We start from the raw sequence: 24,945 nt of genomic DNA, 5'->3' as shown, positions 1-24,945 counted from the left end.
AAACACCAGACCCACACCTTCCAGTGAGCTGTTTTACACTAGGCACTCAGGTACATAAGAAAAAGGGAGCTGGGTCTCTCAAGTTTGCATTGGAATACGATTTCTATGAGCGGTACCAGAAGAGTCAGTGGAAGAAATGCTGGACATAAATGCTGAAATCTGAGCATTGCCAATGCTGCTGATTCTCCACTTGGAAAACGGGGTTGTCCGGATTCACAGAGCAAGATACCTGACCCAGAGCAGCACTCACATGGGACAGCTGGAGAATTCTGTTCACATCAGCTGCATACAGAATAGTTTTAACAAGTGTTAACACTTCAATACTGATGAAACTGGTTATTTTTGCTGTGCGCTGAACTGCTTCATGCAACTGACTACATGAAGTCCTTTGTCGCAAACCCATAAAACATGATACAGAAACATAGTGATATTATTATGCACCAGAGATACTGGAAGCATTCACACACTGATCATAGACAAAGAGCATCCTGGAGATGTTTCAGTTCAGTAAATGTAAGTACGAACCTTAACTCTGACCCTCTGGGCACATTAAGAATATGTAACAGTATCTGTAGAAACATAACCATACTTGCATGGTAATTTGCAGGTTTTTTTATACTAATTCTACTATCACGTAAAGGAGCCAGAAAGGGGGACTAACGAGTAAATAAAAATCCAAGAGAAACAGCCACCACCACCTTCTGGCATTTTTTCAAACCCTGCACAACGTAACTCTGGTCTCTTTCTGGGCAGAGGGCCTCATCTATGCAACTCCACACTCCCACAGGATTTCAAATTCTCATCTATTAATCATAATCTCCCCTATGCACCATAAGGTCTCCAATTCTTACTCAAACAACTACTTTCCCTTCAATCCAAAATAACCTAATAATATAGCCCAAACTTCAAAAACGAAAGTACCTTCCACATGCTGTATGATATGTTTTATGAGAGTCTTGCCTCCTCTGGGGCAAGCACTGCTTATTTGTACACCACCCATACACCATCAGCAAATTGCTTTTAAGCTCGCTTCCCTTTATACTGCAGCAACAGTCAGGACTTGAAGGAAGCGGGCAGTTTCCTGAATCAAACACAAGAAGGAAGGCCTTTGCTTCTGGGTTAAAGCCTTCAACAAACTCAGAGCAAAGCAGAATAAATGAACTTATTTCTGCCTCAATTTCTAATCTGAAATGCAGCAATGGTAATATTCACCAGATTGACCCGCTATCTGTTCAGTGAAGCAGATTCTCAGCTAACGACAGGCACACCTATACTCCAGTGAATAAACTGCGCTGATTCACAACAGTGGATTGCCTGGGCCAAATTCCATGCAGTATTAACAAGTCAACAGGAAGCACTCCAAAATTATTACACTGATGTGCTCTCAACTTCCTTCCCCTACATTCCAGTCAGCTGACACTCTTGCTGCTCCCTGTACATATACAGGCACAGGTATCAACCTCAAATCTTGCCTCCCTTACCCTTTGACGTTCTCCATTCTCACCCCCTTAGAAGCCTTCTGTTTTTTTTTCTTCCCCTCATAAGCTCGCAAATGGGAATTGCAGCATTTGGAGAATGGTGTTTGTAGCTGGGGTAGTCACACTCAGTGTGGGAGTACTGATGGTAGTCACTAATCTGAAAGGCAGGATTCAAGTCACCATACACTTAATAGAAGTTCTTTTCTCCTCAAAACCATGATTATTCAATAGAAGTAAAAAGATTTACACGTTAGATCACGTAAACATGGCACGGAATCCCTGCCAATCTCACATGGGATCACATAAGTATAAAATTAGTGTTTAATGCAAGAAAAGCTGAGTACAAGACTCCCATAGAGTGAAAGTAGACTTCTGCTACACGAAAAAACAGCGTCCAAGATACAGCTTTACCCTTAATCACACTGACTGCCACAGATTCTTAACTGATTGTTTCCTTGGAGTAGGAATGCTATAATGCAGTTATATCCATTTTTATAGATAAATCCCAATGCTGATAGAGAGTGAAAGTGTTTCACAGAATATGGCATGATTCCACCTTCTCAGCAAAAGTGTCAGCAGTCTGAAGCGGTCTATCAGCCTTCTTCTCCCTCATGTGACTTTTGCTTCCATGGAGCCAGGACCCATCCCTGCAGGGTTTCACCCGGGGCAGGAGGCAGTAATACCCTGCTGAGGGACACCCCTCTTTCAGATCCCTTCACATCAGTACTGCTACAAACCTAACCCACCCTCCTGGCACCTTCCAGTTCCACTAGAGCCCCACTGCAATGCTGTCCTAGAAGACAGGAGACAGCAGCCACATGGCAAGAGGGCAGGCAGCCAGATGAGGCCGAACAGCACAGGGTACTGAGCTAATGCTGCATGTACCACAGCAGCACCAAGAGCCTACAACTGTGCAATGCCAAGACTGACACTTGCAGCTTTCACAATCACAGAACTACTGTGCTGTCAGTGCGGTGACCATTCTTACTGCAACTTCTTTGAACTCATTCTTTTCTATAAAATTTAATGCCCAAGTTTTTAATGGTCCTATTGCTGCGCTTGAAAAGATGTTCAAACACACTTGTCTCCACACACACACAAATTCTTATGTGCTCTGTTCATTACCTCATCCTCATCTAGTCCTCTTCCTGCTGTTCTAAGGACTTTTCTTGTTAAATCCCATGGGGAAAAAAAAAAACAAAAAACCCTCAGAACCTCTGCTTCTCTCTATTTAGGCTCTGGTCATTACATGATGCGGAGGGTAGTGTGGAAGCCATATGAGGACCAGAAACATATGTGAAAGCTTACTGCGTGATGCCAAGCCCCTTCTAACACAACCTCTGAACCTCAAGAAGACCATTATCAGTCTGGACAACCAAAGATTACAGCATCAAAAGCAACACAGAATAAGAAATGAAACACAACACAAGGGAGGTTTCACACTTTAAAACATATTTCATGTGCAAAGCAGCAAAAAACATAGGGAAAAGTGCACAGGTAGTATTTTACCACCTTTCCCATATTATGCAAGAATTCCTGAGGAAGTCACAGGAGTCTGACAGACCTGAGAGAAAATAAAGCCCTGCCACATATGTAATACTTTCCATGCACACAAAGCAGGGATTTAACAGATACCTGTCAGCTTCCTTAGTAAAAGTTTTCGAAAGCTTTTCAGCAAGTCAGCTTATAGGAACAGTGCTGTAATCACGCGTTATATCAAAAATTCACTCAGCATACAGAAAATCAATAGTTTGGAACAAAACCAAGAGGCAAAGGAGGCAGATTAAGTTAGAAAAGAGAAAACAGAAAGGAGGTCCGAAGTTCTGAGGAATCAGACATGCTGATCTTACACCAGGAAGGAGCAAATCTAAGATCAATCTTCCCACTCACGCAGCTCTGTAGCAATGACAACAGCAATCCAAAACAACAACTTGCGGCGCTTGCATTCATTAGCGCAGGCACAGATCTGCACTGAACTAATCAACGCCTCAGCTGAGGGTATACAGCTCTTCTAGTCGGGGACCAGCCCAGAGCATGCATTTAGATGCAACAGACCAACAGCATCGTGTTTTGACTGGCTGCAAAATTTGCAGCTCATCATCACAGGAACAGACACGTGATTCAGTTAAACACAGCACAACCTATTAGAGCTCTGCACCAACAGCCAGGCAGCCAAGTATCATTCCCACAAGCAATAAGCTGGGAGAAAACACCGCAAGTACATTGCAAGCTTGAAGTCTAGAAGAAATTGCCATCCGGTGTTAAAAATTCACAATAATTATGAGAAGGGGGAGATTTCCATGTGTACTTAAAGCCCAAAGTTCAAAGGAAAAGCAAAGCTGGTGAAACATATCAAAGCAGGCAGGCAATGGAAACAGACTGATTCTGAAATAAGTCTCACGGTGATAAATCCAGCCATTTCAGCAGGATTTTCTGATAATGCAGAGTAAGAGGTATGATGGGATTCACCTTTGGGAGAGGGAAAAGAATTGCAGCTGGCTCAAGGAGAGCTATCGCGTGCCCAGAAACAGCAAAAACCGTTCTAGTCCTTCCCAGAGTATTCCTGACCAGAACAGAATCAGAAAGGGTAGTGAAGGAAGCTCGGGTTGCCACATCCTTTCCACTCAGAGTCACTGAGGAGAGCATCCTTAACACAGCAAATTCATACTGCACACACAACAAGATTTACACGATAGAGAGTTTATCAGAGACAATTACTGCAAGCTAAGCCCTGATCCAAACCAGCAAAAGTTTCACCGTTAGCACAGGCCATCATAAGCCTTCCACAGAGTTATGAAACAGGTTTCTTAGAGGTGTGGGGTTTTATTGTGAGTGCCTTTTGTTGTTCGGTTTTAATTATTACTTTTAAAATCCATCGCTCATTAGGTGATGCAAATTTTAGACCCATCGCCTCAACTGAAGCAGTTTTTGTCATAGTGGCAAAAAAGAAGAGACAGAGACAAATCCTCGGACGTGTCAAGGACTAATTTCTGGCTTTTATGTAAAATTTTGTTGTGTTAGCACATTAAGCAAAAGCCCTGAATAAATACATCCTGCCTTCTTACAAAGCTTTACAGGAGCTCAGTATTGGCCACTTTGTTTTAAAGGAACAGCAAAGACACAGGCACGCAAAGTAACTGGTGTGAGATCCAAGGGCCAGCAGCACCATCAGAAACAGAAGGCAGTTTCTTCAAGCCCTGTTATGTGCTACAGCCCTTTAAAACTACCTTCGGGGGGAGGAGGAAATGAAGTCACCCGTGGCACTCCTGATCCAAAAGCAGACTTCCCATCAACTTCAGCGGGGCCTGAATTTCCTCCCAGACCAGGACCATGTTTGCTCTTATGAGATAAGAGATACTTATAGACGAGTTATTCTGTACAGCTATGCACCAAATCCTTTTGTACATCCCTATTACCCACATTCCTTATCTCAAATACCCTGATACAGCAGCGTTACAAGGGGCGCTGACACAGGCTCTGCACAGGGGGTACTACGTCCTTGAAGGACAAGATACATCATCGTTCCACTACATGGGGATTTATCTCAGTTTCTTCTTCTGCCGGTTGTGTGGTTCCAATTGGTGAAGGGATTTTCATCCTCGCACTGCAACAATAACAACATTCTAATTATGTCAATACACCAATAGTGACTATCTAGCTAACTGCGTGACCTGCCAGCAGCTTGCTCTCCATGGGCTGTGAATCCTTAAAGAAAACTGCATTGCCATTAGCAAACGCTATTAACTGTCACAGCACACGCAAGGATTTAGGTATGGATTTCACTTATTTCTGTTTTAAATAGAGGTGTAAGGAACATACAGCCCATACAACCCATCAGTGCTGACAAAATACATCCCTAGCCTTAAGTACCTAAACATGTCACATTTTAAAGCTGTACAGGTAAAGGAGAAAACAACTTTTTCTATCAACTTCCTTTTTCCACGCTACTATGAAGGAATACTCTAAGTTTATACTGCATGGAACTTCATGAGTCTCACAGAGAAGAATTCTGCTACACAGGCCTAGATATTAGCTAGTTATGGTGGATGCACAGGAGCTACATTCCAGTTGCAGGTGTTTGGAGGTCCTGATTGCACTGCTACTGATTTAAGCTGTGCATAAGTCTGAATGTCAAAAAGTAAAACATACACAAACTTTTACATGACTGGAGCTCTTATTAAACTCCTCAAAAACATCAAAAGGTCTCATTTGGTATTGCTTGGCACTTAATGATAAGGCTTTTTTGGTTATTATTTCCCACAAACTTCAGAACTAATAAGCTGACCTAATAAACTGGGAACTAGACTTAAAGCTAAACACTTGTCTACTTAAAAATTAAGACAACTGCAGTATCCAAGACTATAGAAAATACTAAACTTGCTACAGGCCTAGCAATTGAAATCATGTTAACATCCACATTAACTGCAGCAAGTCCCACTCAACATAAGTCAGTGTGAAAACAAGCCATTCTTATGGATACAAAACTACAAAAAAACCAAACAAACCACCTTTCTGAAAGCTCCTATTCCTCTATCTCCTTTCCAGAAATGCTTTGCTTTCTTCAATGTTAAGTTCTACGTGAATCCAAGCTCAATGGCCAGAGCAGAAGCACAGTGAGACATGAGCACTGGCTGCTGCTTCTGGCCTCATCTGCCAACACAGGAACCAGGGATTCCGTGTGTCCGTGGTGACAGTAGTGATGTCACTAACCGCCACGGCAGGGAAGTAACATGCCTCCCTGTGCCCTCATGGTTTCAGCTGAAGCAGCCACTCAATGAAGTCAGGTCTCAGAAGGCAAAGAGCTGCTCACATGCCCTCTCCCCATGGCAGAATCCACTGTAAGCACCAGGCAGCACTTCAGGAGGCACAAGGCACCATTAGCACCATGGGGAGACTCCCCCTGCCACGTTTCCATCCACAACGTTACCTTGAAAGATACAAAATTTCCAGAAGATCAAACCCCGTTCTTGCAATCACAGATGAGACTCGCGCAATTACTTATATACTCTTTCCACAAAAGCACACGTGCAGCTGGAGGACTGATTTCATCACTTACTTTTCCCTGAAGATACCACTTGACTAGAAGCCGACTCATGGATAAATGGATGTGCTGCTGCACAGCAGTAGCAGCCAGCTGTACTGATAGGGATTGCTCACAACAGCAACGATTCAGTTTCTAGGATTTATAGCATATTTCACCTGTCACCCTAAGCCTCAAGCTCCTGTGTATGCACACTACAAGTCCCAGGATGCAACAGTGCAGCACTACACAGACGTGCTTGCAGATAACACTGGAGCACGCCACACTGGGGCCTGTAGTTTGCACAAGCAGCGCTCAGCAGAGAGCCCAGCTGTAGGCCATATTGCACGCACTGCACGGGGATGGGGAGCCAGTAGGTAAGCAGGGCAAGCAGCTATTGCTCGCAGGCTGGAGCTGTTAAGGAGACAAAGACTTCACTATAAACACGTCAGCTATCCAACAATTGAGAAATCAGCAGTTTAGCTACTTTCAAGGATGCAGAACAGAGTACGGCTTTTTAATCTCCCTGCACGTAAAGATGTTACATTATTTCCAGGACTGCTATGTTTTTAACGCTAAGGCCTGTTTTCAAAGAGCGCTCTTCTGAATATCAATAGGAAAAGTACATTCGGTGAGGGGCACATTCTCCCTGTCCAGAATTTAGTCAGCTGGAAAGAGATGCTCTCTTCCTCCATTTCTGAGTCGTGCTGAAGCAGAAGCTCACGTCTCTTCCAAGAAGCAGCCGAGCTTAGCTGAACGCTAAATAGCTGCATCTCAGCGTAGGCCTCAGAGAAGAATACGCTGTACTTCAGCAAAGGGAAGGGCAGCTCCCCCTACCAGTCTGCTCTAAGAAGGTTTTAGTGAGGAAGGAAACAACCGGTGATCAAAATGAATAAGTCTTCCTTGTTGTTTTCTTCCTCCTTCTCCTCCCAAGCTCAGGATTTTTCTTACTGTTAAAAAACAGGAACATGCCCATGTAATTCCACCTCTAAGGATCAGTATGTTTCACCAGCCTTTGTGGAAGAGCAGTCCGTGCGGCGCTGCCAGCTAGTGAATGGGAGCACAGCACCCAAGGAAACACTCAGAGGGCCTTGTGCTGCAGAGAGGGGAAGGCATCATCCCCATCACCTGATGGACGTCCGAGCATATCGCCCCATAGGCAAAAGGCCGCAGAAGTATCTGAGGGTTTTGTCAATACGGTGCTACTGTCCATAGGCCAAAGACAGCTGTTGCCATAGTTACTATCAGTCAGCTTAACAGAAAATAATTATTGCGATTACTCAGAAGTTTTGCTAAAACAATCTAAATCTTCACTCAGATACCACTGGATCTCACCCATTAACCACCTGCAGCCTCTGGGACACACACAGTTACCTGCGGTGGGACGGCAGGAGTGGGAAGGGAGGGACATTCCCTTGCACTGACAGCGAGCATCACACAGGCACAGATGCAGCCAGCAGACCAACCACAGCTCCCTGCTGTGGTGCGAGTCCCCCTTATGCAGGCCCAAGGCCAGCCGGGCTCAGGCCACCTCAGAGGCCCCAACCTGCCCTCGAGTGCACTCCCCTCTACTTCTCCATGCTCCCATTCAAAAACAAACCTCACACTGGCTGTGTTTCAAAACATATTTCTAATTACAGACACAACAGTGCAGCCCGTCATTTTAAGAGGCAACCAGCACAATTTCTGCAGCGAGTGAACTTGCTAACACCGCCTTTTGTCCTAGGAGCACGGTGCTGTCAGGGAAGGGCAGCAGCCGGAAGACGCGTGTTTTAAGGCATCAGACATTAAAATAGAAGCGGCGTGAACACGGCCTACGAGACAGCTCACGCTAAGCAGAGCCTCACTCCTTATGTACCACATAGAAATGCATTGCAGCGCTAACAACAAGCGTCAGGCTGGGGGGCTCTTTGCTTTCTGGTGGGGTTTTTTGGTTTTTTTCATCTTTTTTTTTTTTTTTTTTTTTTTTTTTTTTTTTTTTTTTTTTTTTTGCAGGATGCTCTGAGCACACCATCTGTAATCAAAGAGCGAGCGTTTGCAGCGACAATGAATAAGAAACCTCAGGTAAGGAGGAGTGTTCAATAGGTCAAACCACCTCAGCACAGAGCTTTTAAGGCACAGGGTACTTGATAATTCCTATGGAGATATTAAAGTGATGTAAACAGCACAATACCAAATAAATTCTGCAGAGAAACCTATACCAAGGAGTGCATTTTTCCCCCTCAAAAACCTGGGACGATCAAAGTGTTAAAACAAAAGGGTCGGCAGCAAAGTTGTGGCTTTGTGAGGGAGCCGGCACAGTGCTCAGCCCAGTCCAAAGGAGCGGATCTTTCTGAGCTCTCCACAGATTGAAAGATTATTTGGAAAACAGGTGAGTGCAACTCTAAAGCCTGATTGTTACACAAGCGCGCCTTTCCTCAGCGCTAAATACGTTGCTAAAAATAACTGACTTCTTTGTACATTCTGCAGCCATCTATATCTACACTTGGCACTTCACTTTTGTGAGGCTTTAACATAAAAGTAGAGTCAAGCAACTTAAAAACCTACTTGACCAATTTTAAAAGTAAGGAAGGTGCAGGAGCCATACATTATTGACAGCTCAGAAACATACAGGTTTTGTGCTTGTTTGGGTTTTTTTCCCCCCCCCTTTTGCAATGAGACTGTATTTGTTATAAGAAAAAAACACAGAGTTTCCTCCCAGCTGTAAATAAACTTCTTTTCTTTTGCCCGCATAACACATCTCTCTATCACCAGCACAAGCCAGACATCGGCACTGTGCTGTGCTGAACATGAAATATTAATGTAGGATACCTATAAAAACTACCCTTCAGCTCACCCTCTACTTACAGGGTATATCCCTTACCCCTCTCACCAGCAGCACCCCCTGCTCACTGCCCCACCTTCCCAGCACGCAGCTTGCTCCCAAGTAACCTTTGTGTAGTTAAAATACATCAGAAGCAGGATGTGAGCTGCTTTCTGGCACAGAGTAATTGAACAAGGGCAATTCACGAACATGCAGGAACCAGGCCTTTGTGGAGCCTTACACTTCCAGCACACAGCCACGCATGTGACCGCGCAGTTGTGAGCATAAAGGGTGAAGGGGACAGTGAAGAAATACTGTTACAAGCTTGATAATAGGTTTTTAGCACTGCCCTTCTGGATGAGGAGCCTCTTCTACAGGCCAGGCTGTGGAACAGCTCGCATAGCCCACACAGTGCCCCTTCAAAAAGCAAAGCCCTACCAGGCCGTGAAGGCCTTTCTGGATGATTTTAAACAAAACCAAGAAGCAACAAAACCGAAACAACAGTAAAAAGGTTAAGACACCACCATATGTTTCTCACGTGATGCTCATCTTGAGTTTCTGCACCACACGCCAAGTGCCCCTAAAGTAAGAAACAAGATAGTCCTTCAAGGTCTGTACAGACGGTGTGGAGCTGAAAGAGAAATCTCCCTTATAAGCAAATCCCAGCAGGATTGGTCCACTTCACTGCCTAAGCTTCACCCTGCCTCTACAAAGTGCTAAGGAACTGAGAAGCTATGTCACATTCATAGGTAATTATGACCATTATAAACACACTGAGCCAACAGCCTTAGCCACAGCCACACTCACTATTTCAGTGTTCCGGCCACACTCCCAGTTTCTGAAGCGCTACTAAAATACTTCTTATTTTCCCAGGAGAGAAAAGAAAATGCTTAAAAAATCCTTATCAGCTGCACAGATCCAGTCGGAGGTTTTTTTTTATTAGAATTTCTACAGCAAAGTTGAACAGGAGCACATGCAAAAGCTCATCTCTAAAAACAGAGCCAAGTTGAAGTAAGAACTCTCTAGGCCCAATGAGTTAAAGCACAGCTGAAGCTGAGCGGCCTCGGGTAAAGAGAGCTTCACAAAACCTAAACCAAAGGCAGAGATCTTACTGTTGGAGCATCCGTATTTTTCTTTGAACTGCAGAAAATTCACAGCTCCCTTCTTCTTCTCTATTTAAGTTCTCTGAAGGGAAGTTTTCTATTTTCATTCCCTAAAGGAAGAAAACAACCCTCCCCCTCCGATGCCTCCTCCCACCTCACAACAAATCCAGACCACGACGCACAAAAAGAGCAGAGATTAAAAGCTTTCGGATAGAAATCTTCAGATGAATAATAGCAACATAATCCCAAAGAAAAATAATACATATATTCCTCAATGCAGCACTCTGAATTACAGCCCACGGGCACTGCTGAGCCCCCTCCCCATCCTGACCCCGGTTCCAAGCTGCCTGGCTCAGCACAGCCAGACACCAGGGGCAGCAGGTGCTGAGTGAGCACCTTCCTGCTGCTGGGCAAGCAGCTCTCCAGGCTCCAAGGGACGTCCCATACACATCACAGCACGGCATCCAGGCATCACTTAATGCTCACTCTATACCAGCCCAAACTTCTGGATGACAAGAACTAACAAACTCCAATGTAATATCTCTACCAGGGTTAGGCTGAAAGGTTTAAAAACATGTAGAAGCACCATCTATTTTATCCCCCCTAAACACAGATTTAAAGATTCATTTACTGAGTGACAGAATTCCCTTATTAAAAACAGTAACTTAAAAATAACCCTCAAAAAAACAGTTCCATTGAACTATCATGCAACATGCCAGATACAAACAGTCCCCAAACCGTGATCTTTACACTAACACCTGGTAACAAACTTCTTCAACTAACATGGGTGGTTCTAAGTATTTCTTGATTGTTTGGAGAGCCTGTTCTTACTAGTAACTTAGTGTCAATGTTTGAACACAAACTATGAAGTTATATGCACGGCCATCAACAAACTTAACATAGAAGTTTCAGTGTTACATGTTAACCGGGTAGAAGGCATCAGAGTCCTGGTTTGCTGTGGCTTTCAGAATGCTACTTTCCTCACCAATTAAGTTCCGAACAAGCCTCTTTCCATGAAAGCCCGGCACTTCCCTGCTCCATAGCACACACAGCATCACCAGGCAGGAACAGAGGAACCCAATGACAGAAACGAGACTACTCAGGCATCCTCCTTGTTACAGGCGAGCACAGCCACTAGAGAGAAACAAAAAGTAAACAGAGAGCTCCGGCCCTTAGTTCTGACACCTGAGGATGCACAGCTAAGGATGACAAGCCCCAGTTATCTCCAGTGCACACTGGTGTCCGCCCCCTGCCCTGACAGCAGCAGGTTTAGCAAAGAAAACACCACGGGCCCACCTGTCCCTATCTGGCATCCTATGAGGCCCCCCTGGCATGCGGGTGCTGTGCCAGGGGCCTGTCCACGCAGCCCCCCTCACAGCAAAGAAAAGTTGATGGCAGAGCTGGCACTGGGGCCCAAACAGCACACAGAGAACAGGAGGGGGGCAGGGAGGAACGCACGCCTCTCCGCAGATCTGCAGGCAGTCACCGTTACGTGCAATTAAAAAGTGGGAACAGGTGTAGCAGATCCCATACTTTGATAGCCGAACAAAGAATATTACAGCACGTGACCGAAATGTGATGACATTTGTTCACCAATCGAAAACAAAAGCCACTCTCCAATGGCACTCTTTCCTCCACCCCCAAGAATTAGGAACTTGGAAACCTCTCCATATTGAAGCTCATCTTCTCCCGGCCTCGTTTTTTGACACTCGACAAGAAGTTGAAGGTAGAGCCGCACGCACCCGGCCACCCCAAACCCACCCCGAGCCCAGGTGCAACGTCCCGCCCCGGCACCGCGAAGCGGCTCGCCCGACAGCAGAGCTCCGAATAATAGAGAGAAAGGGAGGAAAAACAACAGCAGGGAAAAAGGAAAACACCACCGCGGAGACGAGCGAAGAAAGGAGCATGCACACGAGCAGCACACCAAATGGTACAGTCCCACACAGGGCCGCTCCACCTCCGCACGGAGGAGGGCACGGACGGCGGCGGGGAGGACGGGGGCACGGCCCGGCCCGGGAGCGGAGTGCCGCTGCGGGCGGCCCGGGGCGGGGGCAGCGGCCGGCGGAGCACAACTTGCAGAAGAAGCGGAATTTTCCCGGCGCTGCTCGGGCCACAAAGACGAATGAAAGGAAGGAAGAGGAAGGAAGGAATAAAAAAATTTTAAAAAAAAATAAAAAAAAATATAAAAAAAAAAAAAACCTGCGGCAGCGGATTTACTACTAATGATCAATCACCGACAGCGAGCGGCATCGTCCCCCAGCCCGGCACCAAAGTTCCCCGGCAGCATCGCGGCGCTGGGCCCGGCCGGAGGGAGCGGGCCCGCAGCCCCCGTCCCCGCGGGGGCCCGGCGCGGTGTCATCCCGGCCCGCTCCTCCCCCCGCCCGGCCGCCACCTCCCTCGGCCCCGCGTCCCCCTCCTCCTCCTCGCCCCGCCCGCAAACTTCTGGCGGGGCCCCGGGGGCCGCGGCGCCCCGGGACGCTACAACACCCCCCTCCCCTTCCCCCCACGAGCACACACACACATAAGCGCACACACACCGACACACACACACACACCTCCCCGGGGAGGGGCCGGGGGCGGCGGCGAAGTTGCGGCGCAAGTTGGGCGCGCGGGCGGGGGGCGGCGGGGTCGGGGAGAGGGGGGGGCAGGGAGGAGGAGGAGGAGGAGAGGAGGAAGGCGGGATACTACACCCTGCTGGCGGCGGTGCGGCGGCGGCGGGCCCCCGGGCAGGACCTGGCTGCGAGGGGGAGGACTCTTCTTCATAGGGGGAGGGTGCTGGGGCCGCCGCTCCTCCGGGCCTCCCTGTGCCCCTCTTCCGGGCGCCTCTCTCTCTCTCCTCCTCTCACTTTCTTTAAGCTAAGCGGGGAGTGGAAGATGGTAGGTTGCTCCCTTCTCCTCCTCCTCCTCCTCCTCCTCTTCGCTCGCTCTCGCCTCCGTGGGGTCCTGTTCCTTCCCCCTGTCCGCGGGGGGCTCCTCCTGCGGCGGGGAGGAGGGGGCGGGCGGGGCGGGAGGCACGAAGCCGGCGAGGCGCAGGAGGAGAGAAACTGTGACACAAAAACAAGCCGCGAAGCTGAACTCTTCTTCAATCCCATTCACCCGGCCCGGCCGCAGCACCGCGCCGACGGATCCCTCCGCCGACGGCCTCCCTGCCTGCCTGACGCGCGCTCCCGACGCGCCGCCGAGCGCGCCCCCGCCCGCCCCCACCCCGCGCCGGGGGGGGTCCGTCCCGCCGCCCTCGGCTCCCCCCCGCCGCTCCCGGAGCGCCCCCGCCGCCCTCCGGCCTCCATGGCGGCGGGGGAGGCCGCGCCGCCTCCTCCCGAGGGGGACTACTTGACGCGTCGGTGCGGCGAATTTATTTCCCTTTGCCTAAGGAACGGGCTGTGCCGCGGCACCCATTGCCTAGGGAAAAAGCCCGGATGTGAAGTGAGTGAAACTAAAGTAGAGTGAAGTAGGGCACCAAACTCTGCCGGAGCCGAGCCGCCCGCGCGCCGCCTCCCTCGGCCGCCCCCCGATCGGCGACGGCCGCCACCAGCGCTTGTGGGGCGGCCGAGGGAGGCGGCGCGGCGCGGGGCCGTTACCCGTCTCCCCCTCCCCCCCTCCCGGCCGGCCGGCGCGCGGGGCTCGGCGCGGGGGCGCGCACGGCGGGGCCGCGCGCAGGAAGCTGGGTCGCGGGCGGGAGGAGCCGCGCGCGCGGGGCCCCGCCGTGAGGGGCTCCTCACAGGAAGTTGATGCAACAGGGCCGCGTCCGAGCCGCCGGCACGGCGACATAACATCAAACGGCCAAACACACCGAGCTGGTTTCAATTACCGATTGGCCGTGTCAAAGTTATTGGGGGGGGGGTGCCGCGTAACTTTACGGCTTCCTTAAAGCGGCCGTAATTACGTAAGGAACTCAAGGTGCCTCCCCACGCCCCCCCCCCAGAATGAAATGAAGTTTCTAGTTTGTATACAAGAGCCTGAAAACACAAACCTTACAGGTATAGAACCAACATGGAGTCACCCAAATGGACCTCTGCGCTCCTCGCATCGCTCACCTTTCTATGGGGCAGTCGTTCCCCTCGCCCTTTTCCCATAGTATGGCTTCATGGCACCATTCTGCTGTACTGCAGAATGTGGAGGGAGATGATCCTGCCCTCTGCTCTGTGCTGGTTACACCTCACCTCAGCACAGCAATGGGTATGGATCAGATGGAGCATCGTGTCCAGAGGAAGGCCACCAAAGTGATCCGAGGCATGGACTGCCTCCTCTGTGAGCTGAGAGAGCTGGGGCTGTTCAGCCTGGAGAAGAGAAGGTTCCAGGAGATTTGAGAGTGGCCTTTCAGTGTCTAAAAGGTGCTATAAGAAAGGACAGGTCCTTAGCAGGATTTATTGTGATAGGACAGCAAGAAGTGGTTCTGAACTAAAGGAAGGTAGACTTAGATTGGATATAAGGAGTAAGTCCTTTATGAGAAGGGTGGTGAGGCACTGAAACAGGCTATCCAGAGAGGTGGTAGATGCTGCATCCATGGGGTCATTCAAGGTCAGGCTGGACTGGGCTCTGAGCATTCTCATCCAACTGTAGGTGTCCCTGTTCATTGCAGAGGAGTTGGACTGGATGGCTTTTAAAGGTCCCTTCCAGCTCAGATGATTGCACGAATCTATAACGCTATGAAAGAGCCCAACATCTCAGGTTTCCTCCACATCACTGCTCACTGTGGGTCAAATGTTGCAACCCAGTCACCAATCCAGGGTCTGGTTTTCCCTTCTGCAATAGTTGGAGGCTTTGTCTATAGTCAGCTGCCCACAGCACAACCCAGAGCTGCGTTTGTCCTTCAGAGTGTTCGACAGACGCACCACGAATGTAAATACTGAGCCCATTTATTTCACTGTTTTCTATCTTTCTCATTAAGGAGCTAGTTAAAAGAAGTTAGAACCAGTGATTGAGTGTTACAGATTCTGTGTGTTTATTCTGTCGAGGAGTCAATATGTGCAGTTCGACTAAAGTTTGTTTTAGAGATGAACTTTGTCCAAAGTTCAAAGAAAAAAAAAAAAATAAAAATCATTCACTATTACAGCAGATGCACAAAGAAACTGTACGTCATTCCTCCCAGAATTCAGGCCGTGGTAAGTGCTGCACCACACTGCCCTTATTAGGTGCACACTGCCCACAGAGATCTGTGGGTCATAGATGGGTGGCTCAGCCTGTCTCACACCGACCTCAGCAATTTAACCTATAGGTTCTGATCAGACATGCTGAAAGTGCTCTAATAACAGCATTAATACTCCACTCCTTTTCTTCAGGCTCACAATGACAAAGAAGAGCAGTCCCAGCCTCTGCACTACTTCTGGTTTTATTTCCACATCAGCAAAAAGGGCTTCCCAGGTATGTGTGGAACGTATTGCTTCTGGTAGCATTAAAAGTGATCTCATATATGAAATTGGAAGCAACAGCACTATCAAACACACAGCTAAATGCTTGAATAGACTGGCTGTCATTGTTTGTTGGCTTCATACGAATATCCAGCATGCTTCCATTGCAGGAAAAGCAAAGCCTTGCTAGAAGCAGATTTCCTTCTTTACCTTCAGACTGCTTGCCCACAAAGTTGCCCTCCACATCTCTGCCCCCTAACGTGGCATTCTTGCTTTTCACCAAAAATCAGCCTTCAGCTTGCACAAATTTTCCACTGTTTGCTTGATCACATCACCCCACCCCCTTCTCCAAGTTTATTTCCAAAAGCACAAGTCCAAGCCAACTCCAAAGCTTCTCCAAAGTTAGTGGAAAACTTGCAAAAATCAACAGGCTTTCGATGATGATTTGCAGGTGTCTGCTTAGTGATGCTGTTTCATACTGAGTGAGATGTGGGAGCATTTCAAGAGCCGTTGCTTATAATTTTCATAAGAAATGTTCAGAATAATAACTTCTGTTGCTACATGCCAGTTTTGTTACGTCCAGCCCATTTTACAGTGCCATTTGCTGAGAACGCTTAGAGCAAAATCTATGTTCTTTATCATGCAGAAGCATTTTCATGGCAAGCAGCAAGTGTGAAAGCTTGCAACCTCCAGGTCAAAGATGGAGCCAATAGAGCCAAGTAGCCACATGGTTATTTTCCCTTTCCCCTGTTTCCAGCAGCAAAACTACCTCAAAAATAAACTAAAAGTTAGTTTCTTGCCTATTACTGTTTTCCACAGTGCTGCCAGCAGGAATGCTAGATGGCTGCATATAGGAGGGGGAACAGCCTGTGCAGTTGTGCTTGAAAGAGAAAGTCACAGACCACTTCAGGCAAGACAGGCCCCTGCCTGACAAAACAGCTGGGTATTGAGCATGGGTCTCTCTCCAGTAGAGAGCTCCCTGCAAGCAAATACCTTCCCCCTCCCAGGCTTAGGGAAGAGTAGGGCATAGCTGACTTCTAGATGATACGGAAAATCAAGCAAATACTTTGGACTTCTGGCTGGAGCTAGAACCTGAGAACACAACACACACAAGGGGCTTACCATTAATGACAACAACTTAACTGCAAACCGCGCTGCTTAGCAGAATGACTCTGGCTTCAGCCATAGCTTATTGCCTTCCATAGGGCCCAATGAGTATAGCAGCAGCTGAAGCAGACCCCTGCTTGCTCTGGCCCATCCAAAAGACCTGCTTACTCAGCAGTTGCCAGCTGGTCTCAGCTGGGGGTGGTGCAGCTTCAGATTTGCTTTTCTGATGCGCTACTGGCACAGCTCAGGCTGGGGGAGCTCTTGGTGCAGTGGGCTGCAAGCGGGTGAGGAGTGCGTTGCTTGGGATCTGTATTCTGGGAACAGTAATTCAACTTTTGCCCCTTTCCCATTGCAAAGCTCATGTTCCCCACATTGCCCCAGCAGCACAGGCTGGGGCACCAAGTTACCTGTGTCTCTAGTGGCTTTGCTCTGGGGATAGATGTGATTTCACAGTTAACCATGGGAGAACTATTTTACCTTACTGTCTATTCTCCCATCGTAGAACATTTCACTTTCAGGAGATACCCTTCATTAAGTACAGAAGTCATAAGATCATAGAATACATTGGACTGGGAGGCACCTCTGAAGATCATCTAGTCTACCATGCTACAGAGCACATAAAAGAAAGCATAGGGCTGTTTGGCCAAAGAGAGTAAGTCTGCACCTGGTCGATCACACATGGAACAGGGGAACCTGTGAGGACCACCATGGTCTCTGACCTCTCAGCAGCTCCCAGACATGCTCATCCTTGGCTCCTGCACAAGCCTGTGCAGGTTTTGGCTGTGTTAAGGTTTTAATATGTCAAGTCAGGAAGGCTGGCTGCTTCTTATCTAATCTGTCTTTCAGCACAATGCAGGCTATTTAACCAGTAAATCCATCTCAGATCTTCAATTTAGGTAGGCCAGCACATACCTTACCCTTCACAAGCTGTTGTTCTCAGCTTCTGGGGATGCATTTGCCCTCAGAGAGATGAGTGGCTCTGGACGCTTCCAGACGGAAGGAAAATCTGAGCAACGATACTGTCTCCAGCAATCGAAGGGAATGGGTTTCCTTTACCTTTTTTTTGTATCTTTTCTCTTTAAGTAGATGTGAGCAGTCATAAAGGGGACATTGCTTACGGCTCTCGGGTGGCTGGCCAGGCTGACTAAGCACGCTTACCGATCCCGCACACTGTTTAGAATCACAATGAGCTGGAAACTGCGTGCCAAGACGTGAGCGGTCCAGGGAGCAGTTACTCATTTTTAAGCCAGCAGTATGAACTATCCCATGAGCAATTGCAGCTCCATTATCAGGTAAAAGAAGCTCTTTTTGGCTCATTGCCCTTTTTGTTAGGCAACATAATGCCCCCTCATTCAGGCTGATTTGTTGTAATATTGTCACCCCATAAAAATTTTTCAGCTGTAGCTTGTTGGCCCACTAGTGGTTTCATCCATTTCCCAATCCAAATGCCCTTTTCCACGTACCTTCAGCAGAACCATCTCACTTTTATTTCCTAAGAGCTCAGAGAGGAGAACACTCAGAAAACTGTGGATGGAAATGAAACCATTAAGTATTCAGGGACCCAAAGAAAGGAAATGGCAACCTATACCAGAGCATTTCCATGTGTCACTAGCCTGATAAGCAAATAGAAGTCCACTTGGAGCAGTAAACCAAGGGTGCAAGCCACAGGCAATGACAGCAGCCACCAGGTTTTAACACAGGCACATGGACATATCAGCTGGTAGGTTGCACAGAAATCAGACATCATGGGCAAACAGCATCTACAGAAAAATGTCCATTCCCATAAACGATACAACCAGCAGACAGAACACCACATCTTTTTAGCTCTTTTAAGTGTTAATGATCATTTTGGCACCTAGTACAGGGGAGACCTGATACAAAAGAGCCTATCCTGAGGAACACATGATGTAAAAGGTCAGTATGGGGGGGGGGGGGGAGGGGGAACCAAGATGCACCAGGAAAAGTAGGTGGTGATGATAATTTCAGGATGCTAGACACTTCAAATGTAGATACTGATTGCAGTTCTCAACAATCTTTGCATAAAATTGGTCCCTGAATCCTATATATGTAAAGATCCTGGGTTTTAAGGGGATGGAGAACCTAAAAAGCAATTCTATTTCCTTCAAGTGTTTAACTACACGTATATTTGAGCTGAGATTACCAGCTGAGCACTAAATTTGCACTGTTAATTTCAATTTTAATCTCAGTATCGTCTTTTGTTGAATGATGTAGTACGAATAACATCAGTGTTTCAAGCAGTGCAGAAGCAGCGAACTTTGGGAAGTATTAAATCACTGAAACCCCTGTATTTATCTCATGTTGCCCTGGCTGATCATTGTGCTGACAAGTAGGCCAGCTGTGAAACAACAGTTATTAAGGAGCAGTGGGGAAAGGCAGTGCCAGAGCAGAGCTGTGCATGGCTTTGCATGCAAGAATAGGAGTTAACTATGACTCAGTAGACAGAGAGGTGGGTGACAGTGCAAGGATTCAGAGTGGGCTTTCATGGCCTAACAATAAGCAGTGTTAGTCAATGGCAGATTATCAGGAATTAAGTACGCTGTGGGTGCTGCTACTACCCCCAGGCTTGGTTTTTGTTGGGTTTCTGCTCAGGCCTCCTAGTCTCATCTTGCCTCTTTCTCAAGTCAAGGAGCTGCACTTGAAACCAAATGAAAAGGGGCAAAGGGGAGGTCAAAAAAAAGAGTCCATAAGCTCAGGTTCTACAGAATGCAGCTGTAAAGCATCCCCTTTACTTAATTTTGGCTTACATTAGAGGTACAGCATAATATACTGCCATAATACAGTTGTAGATTGTCTTGGGTTGGAAGGGACCTTAAAGCTCATCCAGTTCCAGCCCCCTGCCATGAGCAGGAATGCCTATACTGGATCAGTTTGCCCACAGCCAGATCCTACCTGGCCTTGAACATCTCCATGTGTTGCTTCTCTGAGCAACACGGTCCAGGGCCTCATTGCCCTTGCAATGAAAAATTCCTTCCTAATATCTAATCTAAATCTATTTACTCATCCTACAACTACACTATTTGCTGGAGTCCCTCACCCACCTTCCTGTAGGCACCCTTTACTCCTGAAGTCCACAACACGGCCTACCCAGAGCCTTCTCTTCTCCAGCTTGAACAAGCCCAGCTCCCTCAGTCTGTCTCCATAGGAGAAGTGCTCCAGCCCTCCAATCATCTTTGTGTGGCCCTTCTCCAGACCTGCTCCAACCACTTCACAACCTTCTTATGCTGCAGGTCCCACTGCTGAGCACAATACTCCATGTAAAAAGAAGCCTACAGAGCTACTTTTATTTATAATTGATTTTAACTTCTTCCCCTCAAGCCTTCTGTTTTTTGTGTGACAAGCAAGTTGTGAAATATACCACTCAAAAGTTAGGAAATTCAGCATTGAAGCCTGTTTGTACATTCTTTGATTTAAAATTGATTAATAACAGTAAGATGCACCAATGTTATACTTTGCAGATAAAAGACAGTTAGATAGTATCAATACATTCACGAATCTCATTGGCATAGATCCACTATTGGAATAGTACACGTAAACACAAACTGGGAATGACTGCATTAAAAAAAAAACAGTTTCTTTCTGAGTTCTGTTAGGCAACTGAGCAGACACACGACATAATTTAGTTAGTTGCTCTTGCAGTGCACTTGGATAAACAGAAGTGAATTAGAATGAAAGTCTCAGGTAGTTTCAAAACACTGCAAAGTTCCTGCTTACCTCAGTTGTTGAAAGCATTAATGCTCTGCTTGCCATTGGCCAAGTAAGAATTGAATGAGAAGCTGCAAGCTCCCTGAAGAAGGTGAAATGAAATGGGAGCTTGTGTCATTCCCCTTCATGGGGACATTTTGTGCCCATCCCTTGAGGCAGCTGGAGGACTCACTGCCTGTCTCAAGAGAGTTGCATTGGAATTGGAAAGGCAGCTCCTGGGATATAAGATCATTTGCATAAAAATGCATGTATTGGGACTTTTCAGCTTAAAAAAAAATAATAATAAAACAGAGAGGGAGCATGAAAGACCTGCTAGGTGAGAAACAACACGAGGAAGGAGGTGAGGGAACAATCAGTCACCGCTTTTCATTATGCAAGAAAAAACAGCAATAAGTGATGTGATCAGACAGTGCTTAGAACAAACAAAAAGCAGTACCTTCTCACCCAACTCATAATCACATTTGGAACTCCTTGCTGTACGATGTGGAGTCTGACAGGACAGACATGCTCAGAAAGTCATGAAACAAACCTGCAGAAGGATGTACTGCCAGACTTGACTGCCAGGGGCCTTCAGGCCCCATTTCATACAGCCCTCCCAAAGCACTTGAGGGGGGACATTATCAGGGACAGGATAGGCTACATGAGGCACCTTTGGTCTCTTCAGTATTGTTTGTAACAATCCAGAAACTCAGTGTTCTAGAACAGTGACACAGCAGAGATACTAACAAAAAGACTAGTGCGAATGGAAAGGTGCCACAAAGAGAAAGGGAAAGTGCTCACCTGTATCTGGACATCTAGCCTCACAGGGAAAACGCAAGGGGAATGGAAGAGGGAAAGTGAAGAGGGGGAGGGATCTCCAACCAGAAATCCTGCCCCTGTTACAGTCAGCCCTTAAATAAGGTCTAAGAGAGGTGCAGACAGGTTCCACCCCTTCTGGTACCACAGCTAAACTGCCTTCACCTGTGCTCCTAGGGCTGACTGGGTCCTGTTCCCCAGCACTCAATCACTGTATCAGGCCATGACTCAACAGTTACCATAGATTGTCACAGGTACAAGTTCAGGAACAAAAGTTGTTACTTTTTTGTTTGTTTGTTTTGCAGAGGTGAAACAAAGTCATTGCAAGAGACTTCTCTTTTCACATGTGCCCATGGTGCACAGACTTGTGTGCCTGCTGCTCTGCTTCAGTAGAATGAAACTTCTTGTACTGTGGTTTGTTTTGTTTTTATTTCACAAACCTCTGAGAATGAAAATAGTCCTTAAATAATATTTATTGGAATAGGAAACAATTTATCTTTTAATAAAGAATAGATTGTTCTAGCAGAACTTGTGCAGGGGGCTGCTTGAGGACCACAGAGGAAATGTATCACTCATCCTTACTCACCAAAATAGCATCCTGATGCTCATCTGCTCAAAGGACCATTTGGGCATTTGCATGGAAAGAACATGGCAAATTTGTATGAAGCATGAACCAAGGTATTCCTGTTGCTGCATGCAGTAGAAAAGGGAGAGCCACTGGGAGCGACAGGGCCTGGTTTAATTCTACCTCAGAGAGACTGAGAAGTCCACCCTCTATGGAAAATACATTCTCTGCAACATATAAATCTATATTTAACACAAAGTTTGCTTCTTCCACTGCAGACCTGAAGAAAGGCTTGTGTACCTAGAAGTTCACTTGAGTTTCCCAGCAATAACAGTATATACTACCTTCATGATTTGCTCTTCTACAACCTCAATTCACAATAACTACAGCACTGCTAAATATATTGAGGCTCAGAAGATGAATTTTTATCTCCCTAGTTTCACATGAACCATGTCTTTCTTTACTTGCACGGGGTGCTTGCTTCTTTCTAGCAAAACTGAACTTACGGTGTCTGGGAATAATTATATCAATGGATATTTCTGGGGAATTCATTCAAAAGTTTTAAATTCCTCAAGGAATCCTTTCTGGCAGTGATGAGAAGACTGTATTAGGAACATTAACCTTAATGGATAAAACGAGAGATCTCAAACAGTGCCTGTCCTCGTGGAGAAGAAATGCCTCCTGTACAGATTTAGTGAGGAATTCAAGGAAAAATGTCCAAAGGTGCTAAAGCACTATTTTCAGCCTACCCTGGCCTTCAGCAATTCTTCTCTTGCCCCAGACTGAAATAAATTAATTATCTCCCAGAAACAAACGTTTCTCTGCTATTTGTGAAGAGCTGAGGGATGAGAAGTTACACCCCTTCTACCGTGGTGTCCTTGGAGGGGATCAAATAGCTGCTGTTTATTTATCTTTACTAGCATAACCGGCTGTCAGCGGATTATCTCCTTCTGGCATCGAGATGGCTCCTTTTCACCATCAGGCAGCTGCAGAAGCAGCAGAGATTTTTTTGCTGATTTTTGGCTTCCCAATTCATCGTGCCCCTTCCTTTGGCTGTCGGCGTGAACTGCGTGGTGGGAAATCTGCCTGCCAGGCCAGCCCGTCCTGATCCCCTGATGCACATTGGAAAAGTTTAGAATCTCCTTCTTTGTTTTGGTATTGAGAATAAAATGGCACAATTAGGTAGATAATAGCGTCATTCCACATCTACCGGCTCAAGGTCCAGATGCCCCCCAGATGTGCTTTGTGATGATGGAGGCACACACACTCATGCTGGGAAGCAGGGGATCCTCACCCTTGCAGAACTGTTCCAGACATAGGATGTTTGCCATGGGACAGCTGCACCAGCATCTGATTGAAATAAGAGCCACATTTATGGGCACTGTGCAAACAGACTGAGTATTTTCACTCCTAAAAATGTAATAAACAGCACTTGCATTAACAAACTCCATCTCTTATCCCCATGAGAATACAACCCCTTTGCCAATACCTGTCTCACCCCTATTGCCTCTCCTAACCCTGGGCTCCACAATGCGCAGAGGTGTTATGCCAGTGACAGAAAAAAGCACACAGCACTAGGATTATTTAAATATGGTCCTTATCTTCATCTGGAAGAAAAATCCGAGTGCAGTAATGAAGAATCTTCTACAAGTGCCATCTGCTTTCTCCCATGTTATTATTTTGCAGCACACGTAGAAAACTCTTTGCTGCTGACTTCAGCTAGGGGCATTTCAAGATGTCATTTGAGGGACACTCCAGGTGGTGTGGGTTTAGGAAGGTCCCTGTGACTCCTTTACCTATGGGATCAAGGATATCTTAATAGTGTATGGGCTAGGACAGACTGGTGCCAACATCTGCAGTCCAGGGTGCTGTCTGTGGTGAGACCCAGAACAGAGAAATTTGAAGGCTCTCTATGGTGAGGATTGGTCACACTGATTACAAGGCCACCAAGATGCCTACTCAGTCCCATGGTTGTGGATGAGACCTCAGACTGCCACTGTTTGAAAGTATCCTTTAAGCCTTCATTTGGGCTAGAATCATTGTAGAATCATTAAGGTTGGAAAAGACCACTAAGATCATCTAGTCCAACCTGCACTTTCCTTTCTTTTTTTTTTAAACTTCAGATCAAATACCTGGATCAGAAGAGAAGGTCAAATAAACAAAGCAGAGAAGAAGAGAGACCATGAGATCAAATGAAAGTAAATAGAGAATAGACATGTAATAGGTGTGTATGTGATAGAGGTGGATATTCCTTCCTACTGGTGTTCAAACTATACAGTTTGCCTTTTATGAAAAGTAACAAGATATTGGAGTTACCCTAGGAAGTTACACACCCAGTCCTGGTGACACAGGCAGTTCACATGCTCTGGTCAAGGCAGGTCAGGAATGGCATAGAGAGGTTATCACCTGGAATGCAAAGGGGTGGCACGGACAATGAAGGAACCCCTGGAGGGCATCAGCAGAGGGTGGGTGACAGGTAGCAAGGAAAATATAACCAGAAACTGAGTAAGTTGCTTGAGAACAGCAGGCAGAAAGTGAAATTGGGTTGAAAAAAGTGAAAGGGAAAGATAAAAGGAAAACAACAGAACCAGGGAGAAAGAGAGAACAAAGAGAGAAAACCAGACTGTGAAATCCACCTGAAAAGATAAGTGAGTTCCTCGCTCTGTATCTCTCACTGCAGCGAATATTTGGAGGATTCGACTTGCTGCCTAAGGCAAATTATGTTAAGTAATGGGGAGGATAATGGGGTTTACACATGGAGGGATCTTCTTTCCTCCCTGCTGCTGGTTCAGTAACAAGTGTGTGTCTTTACATGATGTCTTTTTTATAGAGAAGGGCTCCACAGTACATCATGGATTATATAGAGAATGTAAGGGCCACAAGGGCTTGGTCCAGAAAAGGCAGCTGAATGCATTCAAAAACATTTCAATGTTTAAAAAAGTTGTGTGTTCCTATTGTTGTTTGAATTTTTATTTTTTAAATAAAGATTCTGTTTGGATCTAT

General features: G+C 46.7%; 1 protein-coding gene and 1 long non-coding RNA gene across 13 annotated transcripts in view; one reads left to right on the top strand and one right to left on the bottom strand.

Moving 5' to 3' along the window:
• Positions 1 to 13,527, bottom strand: part of PHF21A (PHD finger protein 21A) — a 119,839-nt gene extending 106,312 nt beyond the window's left edge. For 5 of the 12 annotated variants that reach the window (XM_015864374.2, XM_015864388.2, XM_015864385.2 and 2 more), the window contains exon 1: positions 12,604 to 12,782. The gene's annotated coding sequence lies outside the window, so the exon portion shown is untranslated. Of the gene's footprint in view, positions 1 to 5,986; positions 6,141 to 12,603; positions 12,784 to 13,094 lie in introns of those variants that run through there. The other 7 variants (XM_015864375.2, XM_015864376.2, XM_015864379.2 and 4 more) reach the window with 4 other exon arrangements.
• A 105-nt stretch (positions 13,528 to 13,632) lies between these two features.
• Positions 13,633 to 24,140, top strand: LOC107314848. The gene is made up of 4 exons (XR_001555644.2): positions 13,633 to 13,827; positions 15,684 to 15,765; positions 17,946 to 18,151; positions 21,683 to 24,140. It is a non-coding gene; the product is annotated as an uncharacterized LOC107314848 (long non-coding RNA).
• The last annotated feature ends 805 nt before the right edge of the window (positions 24,141 to 24,945 follow it).

This window comes from Coturnix japonica, chromosome 5 (genome assembly GCF_001577835.2).
Source record: "Coturnix japonica isolate 7356 chromosome 5, Coturnix japonica 2.1, whole genome shotgun sequence".
In the NCBI taxonomy this organism is placed as follows: Eukaryota; Metazoa; Chordata; class Aves; order Galliformes; family Phasianidae; genus Coturnix; species Coturnix japonica.
The sequence above is the reverse complement of the archived record's forward strand: the minus strand, read 5'-3'. Positions and strand labels throughout refer to the sequence as shown.